General features: G+C 55.6%; 1 long non-coding RNA gene across 3 annotated transcripts; it reads right to left on the bottom strand.

Moving 5' to 3' along the window:
* Nucleotides 1-2,483: 2,483 nt before the first annotated feature.
* LOC111526532 lies at nucleotides 2,484-8,433 on the bottom strand. 3 transcript variants are annotated; one of them, XR_002726412.2, is made up of 3 exons: nucleotides 8,122-8,433; nucleotides 4,599-7,755; nucleotides 2,484-3,514 (listed from the first exon to the last, which is right to left on the bottom strand). It is a non-coding gene; the product is annotated as an uncharacterized LOC111526532 (long non-coding RNA). The 3 variants fall into 3 exon arrangements; XR_002726415.2 differs by lacking the exon at nucleotides 2,484-3,514 and having other exon boundaries at nucleotides 4,426-7,122; nucleotides 7,671-7,755; XR_002726410.2 differs by lacking the exon at nucleotides 2,484-3,514 and having other exon boundaries at nucleotides 4,426-7,755.
* Nucleotides 8,434-10,060: the final 1,627 nt, after the last annotated feature.

Raw genomic sequence — 10,060 nt, 5'->3', positions numbered from 1 at the left:
TGTATCTGTGTGTGCGCCAAGGGGAGTCTGTGTGTGCACTGAGGGTGCTCTGTGTGTCTGTTTCTGTGTGTGTCTGTGTGTGCTGAGGGTGCTGTGTATCTGTGTGCACTGGGGGTGGTGTGTTTGTGTGTCTATGCGCTGGGGGTGGTGTGTTTGTGTGTCTGTGCTGCGGTGCTGTGCCTGTGTATCTGTGTGTGTGTGCACCGGGGGCAGTGTGTTTGTGGGGGGTGTGTGTGTGTGCTGGGAGTGCCGTGTCTGTGTGTGTGTGTGTCCGTGTGTGTGTGTGTGTCTGTGTATGAGGCCCAGGCTGTGGCCAGCTCTGCCCCTCTCTGGGCACTTGCTGGGGACGGAGCCCCAGGGCCTCAACCACTGCTGACGAAGGGGAAACGTCGTTCTTGGGGTCACTGTCAGGGTTCCTGACTGCGCCGCAGGCGCTGATGGGGTCCTGGGGGACACCATCCCTCCCTGGAAGGGTGTGGCGTCAGTCAGCCATCACAGGGGACTGCTGGAAAAGCAGTGACCCGCCTTGGAAACCCTGGGCGGGAGAAGCAGGCCACAGCCAGGCTGCCCGCAAGGTGCTTCCCAGATCCTAGGTCCCGGCCACTGGCAAGCCCATAGGGGAGCAAGACCCCGATTGGCCACAGCGAGTCATGTGACTAGCCTAGCCACCCTGTGGGCGGGGTGAGTGGGAGTGAGCACGATCCTGACTGGCCTCTGCTAGGCCATGTGACTGCCTGCTGTGCGCTTGATTGGACACGGTGAGGTCACGGGGTGTGGCTGAGAAGTTGTGGTGCAGGCCGGCGAGTGCAACGACTTCTTGCAGTGGTCGTGGTCCGTGGCTGCGGCTGTGGTCCTGCAGGGGATCTCGTCCCAAAGGGCGCAGGCTCCACAGGCCGGCAGACTCCCAGGGGTTCCGGGCAGAGAGAGGCCTGGGGGTCCGTGCCTCTTGCAGCCCCCATGGGAGAAGGGCTGGGCTGCCAGGAACATCCCTGGGCTGCGGGGGAGGTGGGGCCTGGGCAAAGTCCCGGGGTCTTGCCCGGGGACACCCGCCTTCTTTCCCGGGCCGAGCTCCCCGCTGGCCCCGCGCGGCCAGGCTTCAGGCCCGGGGAGGGCAATCACGCAGGCCTGGCTCGCCACGCCTCGCAGGACCACGGGGCAGTGAGGCCCTGGAGAGCGCGTCTCACAGCTCGGGGCCTCGGAGGCCTGGCCTGGGCTTCTGCCTTCCCTCCCTTCCAGGAGGAGGCCACTCTGTCCCTGGGTCTACCCCGTGAGCCCAGGGTTTAGGTGTCCCTGGGTTCCCCTGTGTCATCTTCCCTTCACACTCACGCAATCGCACGTGGCAGGGACGGAAGAGAAATGCAGAGTGGACGGAGGAGGAGGGGTCCACAGACAGAAGCATCGCCAATTCCTACGCCCCAGTGGGGGCAAGCTCCGTGGCTGCGCCACGCCCTGGAGGGCTTTAGAAAGCGGCTGTGTTTGCTTTGCCCCTAGATGTCACTTAGAAACACTGTGTCCCATAATTGTTTTCTGGGGATGTTTTTGGCTTTTTTTTTTTTTTTTTTTAGATTGGTGTTTCAGTCTTGGTGCCCAGGCTGGAATGTAGGGGCACGATCTCGGCTCACTGCAACCTCTGCCTCCTGAGTTCAGTGATTCTTCTGCCTCAGCCTCCCAACGTGCTGGGATTACAGGCGTGCCACCATGCCCGGCTAATTTTTGTATTTTTAGTAGAGATGGGATTTCCCCATTGTGGCCAGGCTGGTCTCAAACTCCTGACCTCAGGTGATCCACTTGTCTGGGCCTCCTAAAGAACTGGGATACAGGCGTGAGCAACTGCTCCTGGCCATGTCCCATAATTGGATCTGTGCTACCGAATGTATATTTTATGAATATATATTTTTAAAATACTGCAGTTTATAGCAAAGATGGTGCTATGGTTTGAAAGTGTCCCCCAAAGCTCATGTGTCAGAAGCTTGACCCCCAACATGGCTGTGTTGGGAGACGGAATCTCATGGGAGGTGCTTGACCCCCAACATGGCTGTGTTGGGAGATGGGGTCTCACGGGAGGTGCTTGACCCCCGGCATGGCTGTGTGGGGAGTTGGGGTCTCATGGGAGGTGCTTGGGTTGTAGGGGCACGACCCTCACAAGTGGGTTAATATTTTATTACAGCAAATATGCACTAAGTTTGCTGGCCTTTGTTGGGCATGATTATTACATCTTGGATTTTCAGTGTCTTTTTTTCTTCTACCTTAGTTTAAAACGTTAGTGCACATTAAAGGATTTGGAATTTTAAAACTTTTTTTCCTGATGATAAAATGGAATATATGACTATTATAAAAAATATATATGAAAATAATAATACTAACATATAAGAAATAAGATAATTCATAATTCTATCACTCAGATATCACTCAGTATTTTGGTGCATTTTTTTCTAGTTGAATAGATGTAAATTTTTTAAAAATAAATTTGGATTGTACCCCATATGAACAGTCTTACATCCTCTTTTTCTATTTGTAGAAAGAGAATTCCAGGTATCATATATAATTTAAATACATTATTCTTAATATCTAATATCTCACGTTTAACATATAACATTCCCATTTATTTAACATTTCTCTTTGTAGACATTTGTTGTTTCCACCCGTTACTATAAACAGTGTTATTATGAGCATCTTTCCCAAAACTCATAATTCCTATGTGAAATTCTTCCCTAGGATAAAGCCTTAAAAATGGAATTACCAAGTGAAAGGGGATAAAGTATCTTAAAACCTTTGATCTATGTTGCCAAACGGCTGGGGCACCCCTGACCTTAAACTGTGCCAACATGTAAGAATTTTCATTTTAAAAATATTTTGCTAAGCTCAGAAGTGGAAAGTAATATCTGTATTAGTTTCCTAGGGCAGCCATAACAAAGTATGAAAAACCAGGCAGCTCCAAACAACAGAAATGTATCCTCCCACAGTTCTGGAGCCAGATGTCTGAAATCAAGGTGTGGGCAAGGCCATGTTCCCTCTTCCGGCTGCTGGGGAGATTCCTTTCATGCCTCTTCCAGCTTCTGGAGGTTCTCAGGGACACCGTGAGCCCTTGGCTTACAGATCCCTCATCCAGTCTCTGCCGCCATCTTCAGATGGGCCGGCTTTTCCCAGGGCCTCCCTCTCTTCTTACAAGGACACAAGGCGTTCTGTATTTAGGGCCCAGCCTACTCCAGTATGATCTCACTCTAACTAGTTACATCTGCTATTTCCAAATAAGGCCATGTTCTTAGGTACAGGGGGTGAGGACTAACATACCTTTCAGGAGGGGGACACAGTTCAATCCGTAATAGCACGCATTTATTGTAATGTGCAATTCTTGGATTTCCTTATGGAAAGCGGTTCTTCTTTTCATGTTCATTGGCCATTTGTGTTTCTTTTGAGTGTCAGTTCCTATTTTCTGCCCCATTTTCTATGAGTGGGTCTCAGTCAAGGCTCCCTTGGTTGTAAGAGGCAGAAATGCAACTGAAACTGGTTCCAGCTAAAAGGAAATCAGTGGTTAACATAACTAAAGGGCCCAGGATACTACAGGCTTCAGGGTGAGCTAGACCCAGGCTCACACAATGTTCCTCGGTTCTCTTCCTTTTTTTCAGCAGCATCCCTCAGTTCTACTTCCCTGCCTTGGCTTTGTTCTCATGCAGGCTCATTCCAGTTTGTAGCAGAGATGGTGCTATGGTTTGAAAGTGTCCCCCAAAGCCCATGTGTCAGAAGCTTGATCCCCAACATGGCTGTGTTGGGAGGTGGAGCCCAATGGGAGGTGCTTGGGCCATAGGGGCACGACCCTCACAAGTGGACTCATGCCATTATCTCAGAGTGCGTTCCTTATAAAAGGACAAGTTTGGTCCCATCTTGCGCTCTCTTTCCCCCTCTGTGTGTGTGTGTGTGTTTTCTCACTTTCTCTCTCTCGCCCTTCCGCCTTCCACCTTGGGATGCCACAGCAAGAAGGCCCTAACTAGATGCCAGTGCCATGCTTTTGGACTTCCCAGCTTCCCCAATACATCTCTGTTCATTATAGACTACCCAGACTGTGATATTTCATTATAGCTGCCCAAAGCAGACTAAGACAGGTAGCTAACATCTTACCAACTCACAGTCTACAGAGAAAGCATATCTTTTCCCTGATAGTTCCAGCCACTGTCCCAGGAAAGCCCTTCATTGGCCAGGTTTGTGTCATGTTTAATCTCTGGAGGTGAAGAATTTAGGTCAGCACACCCAAATAATCTGGACTAAGGGCAGGGGGGGGTGGTTCCTGGGAGCTACTACAAAGGAAGGAGCCACAGATTCCTTTGCATGGGTAAAATCAGAAGATAGGCCCCTAGTAGCGAAGTGCTTATTTATTCTGAGAACTCTTTATATACTAAAGGCATGAATCCTTTACATCTTTCTTCCACGTTTTTTTCTTAGTTATTTGTCTCTGCAGGTTTTTTTTTACAGGAGGCCAAACACTGCCTTGTGAGTGTGTCATTCCTGGAGCACATTTGCCATATAGCATCACTGCATAATAACGTCCAACAGGAGCGTATTGCCAGGACACATTCTCTGGGTGTGAACAAAAAAAAACAAACCTGTAGCTAGTACTTCAGTCAGCAAACTGGCATTCGAAAGCGTGTCGTCATTAGTACAGACGTCAGCGGTGAATAAGAAAGCAAAGGACCCGTGGCTGCACCTCATAAAAGGCTGGCAGGGAGATACAAGCTTCTGTGGTTGTGCAATGATGAGAGAGAATGCCCAGGGTCACTGGTCCAGGTGCAGGGTTTGAGTCCTCATTCAATCTTAAAAATGAGATAAGGAATGTAACTTTGAACTCATTAACCGTTTGATCAGGCTATGAACTAAAGGCAAATAGAACAGGTGGCCTGACCCCTGCCACAGACTGGCACTGCCTGTGAGGGAGGAGCTCCCAGGTGGGCAGGGACCAGAGGTTAGTGGCTCGGTGCACCCTCCACTCATGGGGCTGGGCCGGCAGTCCTCCCTCACTCTTCTTCTCCTCCCCTCCAAGGGGGAGATTCTAAAACCCCCAGGAGGATGTCCCTGGTAACACTGCTTTTCCCTTTTCGCGATCAGGCCCCAGGCCATTGCCATGTTCAGATCCCAGGGTAACACCACTGAGCTGTGGAGGAACGCCTGCTATGTGGCCATCCAGCTGTGGGCCCAGGGAGGACGCATTCCTTTTTTGCACAGCTGGCTGGAGAAGCCGCTTGTGTCAGGGCCGGGCCTGCGGCTGGGACAGCAACAAAGTGTAGGGAGGATCATGGGGCAACTGTGGCCCATGTTATTGCCCGGATGGTGCCCCCTGTCCTGGAAGGAGGCGTCCCCTCACAGCCCCTGCCCAGGAAGGAGGTGTCAGGGCTGACAGTGGCACCTGGGAGGTGACTTGGAGGCTCTGGGGTTGGGGGCTGACAAGGTGTGAACAGTTGGGGGATGGGCGAGTTAGAAAGGGGTAACCAAACAAGTCAAGCACCTTCCCAAATGTCTCCAGGCGTAAGAGGGCGTTGTAACATACGATGTTGTGTGAGTGTGTGTGCACATCCCTCTGTGTGCATACCTCTCTGTGCACACGTGTCATCTGTGTGTGATGTACACACTCACACATGTGCTGGCAGAGGAAGCACAGGGAGAGGCTCCAGGCCTGAGTGATGTGAGAGACAGGTATGGCCCGCAGGACGGCCTAGCAGGAGCTGGCCTGGTACCTGCCTGGCTCCCCGGCCTCACCCCCTAACCCAGGGTGCAGGCTCCGGCCACTCTCTCCAGGGCGGAGCAGGACACCCTGAGCGCTCAGTGGGCTTCCCGCCCTTAGTTCCCAGAGGGGGAGGGTCCCCATCCTCCTGGTGCCCCCACGCCAGCTGCTGAGCCACATGGCCGTGGACTGGGGAAGCAGAGTCCAGACTCTAAGGCGGGGTTTCTTTGTCATCTTCCGACTCAGGACCTTTGGGCCAATCGGAGCAGCTCAGCCTCATTTTCTCTCTTCTTCATTTCCTGGGTACTCGAGGGGCCTCCCGAGGGCTGCTCCCTTCCCAGATGAGGCTGAAGTAAACCCTGGCATGCAGGTCGGTGGGTCCCTGGAGGGGACAGGCCATGCTAAAGCCACCAAACCCCCAAAAGTGTGAAAGGATGAACAGGACAGCGGCAGGGGCATAGCTGGGTGCCATGGAGTGTGGTGGGGGCCGGATTCGGGGAACAGAGTCCCAGGGTGGGAAGAGCAGAGCACCTTCCCTACACGGGGAGGGTGCCCCGTCCGCTGCACAGACCCGCCCGCCCGCTGCACTCCACGTGCCCCAGGGGAGCCAGGCCTGGAAGGATGTCGTGGGCGATGCTAGCTCGGAGTGACTCCTTTTATGGGGAAACTTTGGAACTTCATCTGAGAAAGCCTTGTGCTAACCCAGGGCCCCACCTCTGGCCAGGGCAAGACAAGGAAGCCAACCATAGTCTTCAAGACTGTTGCTCCCGGGACGTACCGTTTCCTGTGGGAGCTTCAGCACTCAGAACTCACCTGGCAGGCAGAAGGCGCCCATGCCACCCTTGTCGGAGGAGCTGATGGGTGATTTAATTAGTGAACAAATGATTTATGAGCAAAGAACCAAAATCTCTCCGTGTGTGCCCGCATGTGTGCTTGTGTGTGTGCGTTGTGTATGTTTGTGTGCACTACATGCATGTGTATCTGTGTATATGTTTTCTTGTGCACACCTATGGATTCGGTTGTGTACAGATATTTGCTGTGTGCACATGGGCATGCACAGGTGTATGCATGTGTGTTTGCTGTATGCACGCGTGTTTGTGTTGTCAGGTGAATGCAGGCATGTACTCGTGTGTATGAGTTACTGTGTGCACAAGTGTGTGTGCACGTGTGTGATTTTGTGAGTGCTTGTGTTTGTGTATACGAGCTTGTGTGTACGTGTGTTTGTGTGTGTGGATCCATGCGTGTGCATGTGTCTGTGTGGGTGGGTCTGTGTGTGCACATGCGTGCTCTCCTTTAAGCTTACCCCTGGCCAAGCCTCTTAGAGCCCAGGGCTGCGCAGGTACTTTGCGGAGCATTTAGGGGTGTTTCAACCAAGTTGGAAACAGGCTGGGGAGGGATGGATTTGTTGTGACCTGGAGGAACAGGTAGATGATCTCACACAGTTGGTCGTCTACCGGGGCTCCCCGTGGAGGCAGGACACTGCTCGTTCACACGGCCGCTCGGCCCTGCCCACTCCCTCCACCCTGGACTTGCAGGGATTGCCCCCAATTAGATTCTGTCACCCCAGCCATGTGCCTGGGCCTGCCTTTGGGTGTGGATGGGGGGTGCCTGGCGGAGGGTGCTCTGAGCACAGGAGCGGACACCCAGAGGGTGTGAGTCAGGCACTGTGTACTTACACTTGGCATTGAAGTAGAATGGACATCCCGGAAGGTGACATGACAGGGATTTTCACACACACATCCCGGAAGGTGACATGACAGGGATTTTCACACACACAGACGCTCACAAGAGAACTGCCCCCAGGGAGCCGTCCCAGATATCCCTCCAACCCTCCAGTCACCCCCACTCCCCCGGAAGCATTATCCACTTCGGGCACTTTGTGTGGCCAGAATGGAGACCCCTGCAGCTTCCTCATGTGGCACTTCCTCTGCCCACCCTCCCAGCTCCAGGGACCCCGTACCTCTGGGCACCAGCCCCCAGCAGCACCGCTCACTCCAGGGTTCATGACAGATGGGTCTGAGCAGGGCAGAGTGGCCCCGAGGACTCTGAGCAGGAAGGGATTTAACACAGGGAAAGGGTATCACAGGACCCAGGATGGGCTGCAGACTCCAGGCGGGCCTCCTGGGAGACTCAGGCACAGAGTGCTGCCCCACCGGGCATCGTCACCACGGCAGCCCCCCCGGAGCCGTGCCGGGAGCATAAAGCCACTAGGGCCACTGCACTGCCACTGCCTTGCACCCCCGGAAGCTGAGGAGCAGACCCGCACAGCGGTGACCGCCTGAGAGCCAGATGAGCCAGGGGAAGCAGCCGCGCCTGCAGCCACCCCCGATCCAGCACACGGAGAACGCGGCAGGACAAGCTGGTGTCTCCGTGGGGTGGCCCCATTGTCCCCATGTCTCACACACACTCACCTGATGGGTGGCCTTCCCCACATCCGGGACCCTGACTACAGTCTGGGAGGCGGCTGCCCACGTCCCAGCTGCCCCTGAGCAGGGAGGCTAGCAGGGGATGCATGGTGAGTTCTCTCGGTGGTCGGCCCGGCCCCAGCCCCCTGGGTGCAGTGAGGGCCCCTGCGAGCCTGTTGATGGCAGGTGAGCCGCGGTCGTCTCGTCCTAGCCGGGCTCAGGTCTGTGGTCCTCCGGGCAGGAAGTGGCAGGCCAGAGGCGGCTCCTGTGTGCGCCGAACAGCCGTGTTTTGGCGCTGGCAGGGCGTCTGTCGCACCAGCCCTCAGCCTGCGGCAAATGCCAAATGCCAGTGCTGGGAACGGAAGTGGGAACTGACAAGGGGGGGGGGGCAGGGGGAGCAGCCCTGATGGGGACTCTATGGGGGTGCAGGGGGGTGCGGGGACTTGCGGGAGGAAGCAGCAGAGGGAGGTGTGTGGATGTGTTTGTGCGTGACTGGGGTGTGAGTGTGCCCACTGTGTGTGTGGCGTGAGTGCAGGTGTGACAGGGTGTGGGAGTGAGAGCGGGCATGAGTGTGTGCCACGGGCCTGGTGTTGGGTCCTTGCAGGCCAGGGTTGCCCTGATGGGCCTGCAAGCTCTTTTTTGATTTGTAGTTATTTGAGAAGTCTATACAGGAAGAAAATTAAACCGCATTTACTAAATACAATAAAATTACAGGAAGGCAGAATTGTCCCCAAATTACAAACATGTGGTCCCTGAGTTGCTCCACAACAGCTCAGCCCCAGACTAAGGGTGGAGATGGCAGCCCCGAGCCCCGGGCCCATCTCCTGCTCCCCGCTGAGGTGACACAGGACCCCCCATAAGGCAGGACCCCAGAGCCCTGCACAGCAGGGGGGGCTGTGTTGAAGGAGGGACCCCTGCCTGCTGTCCCTGCCCAGCCTGCAGTCCCACCCTCACCGGCCAGCGGACCCTGGACTGCTCGTGACCATGGCCTCACTTGGAAAGCTGCTCTGGGCTGGTCTGAGCCTCTTCCCTCTTTCTGTAAAATCCAAGGCCCACTAGCAGCGGGCAGCAGCCATGGGTATGGTCTCGGACTTGCAGGCCCAGGAAGGCCACCAAGGAGCAGGAAGGGCCGTGTCCTGGGATCAGAGCCCAGGCCAGAGACCCTCCCCAAGGCTGTCACCCAGGAGGGAGATGATGGGAGGCGACAGTGGGGCCCAGGCTGGAAGTGAGAGGGGCTGGGCCTGTGGCAGAGTGAGAGCTGGCACGGAGTGGGCAGAGGCCAAGGTGGCCGGGTGGGCACCAGGCTCAGGAGATGCTCGGCCTCGCACCAAGCAAGGGGGGCCTCTGGGGCCAAGTGCCCGCTGCCTGGAGAGCAGGGCTGGGTCCTCAAGGGCCCCCTGCTTTTGGATGTTGTGCGGCTCCTGAAGCGGAAGCCCAGTGGTCCCGGCTCCATGGTCCCTGTCCAGACACCCAGCAGGTGGCCGCCCTGACCACCGACTCTGAAATCCAGGCATATCCTGGCACCACCTGGCCAAGACCCCACATGGCCCCAGGGCATTCATTGTCACTGGGCAAGGGCAGCTCCGACCTCATCCCAGCCCTGGAGGCGCTCGAAGCGCCCCCTGCACGCCAGCTGTGAGCTTGAGCAAACGTCTGTGTGTCGTGAGGCTGAGCACAGCCTGGCCCCTCCACTCCGGCTCTTGGTGGCTGTCTGCCTGTCCCCTATGGGGGAAGAGGTTTCTCTTTGACCCAAGCCCACCTGCCCCTGCCTGAGGGCGCCCTCGGCCACTATGCTCAGCCCGTCCGAAACCTGAGAGCTCATGTCCACGACAGGGCCAGCCAGCGGGGAGAGGACCCCGGGGTCCCCTTGGAGGCAGGCTGCTCGTTCACGGGGCCACCTGGCCCTGCCCGCTCCCTCCACCCCAATTTGCCACTGGGCTTTCAG

Source organism: Piliocolobus tephrosceles, chromosome 19, assembly GCF_002776525.5.
Source record: "Piliocolobus tephrosceles isolate RC106 chromosome 19, ASM277652v3, whole genome shotgun sequence".
NCBI classification, from domain to species: domain Eukaryota; kingdom Metazoa; phylum Chordata; class Mammalia; order Primates; family Cercopithecidae; genus Piliocolobus; species Piliocolobus tephrosceles.
Note: the sequence above shows the minus strand (reverse complement) of the source record. Positions and strands in the feature narration are given on the sequence as shown.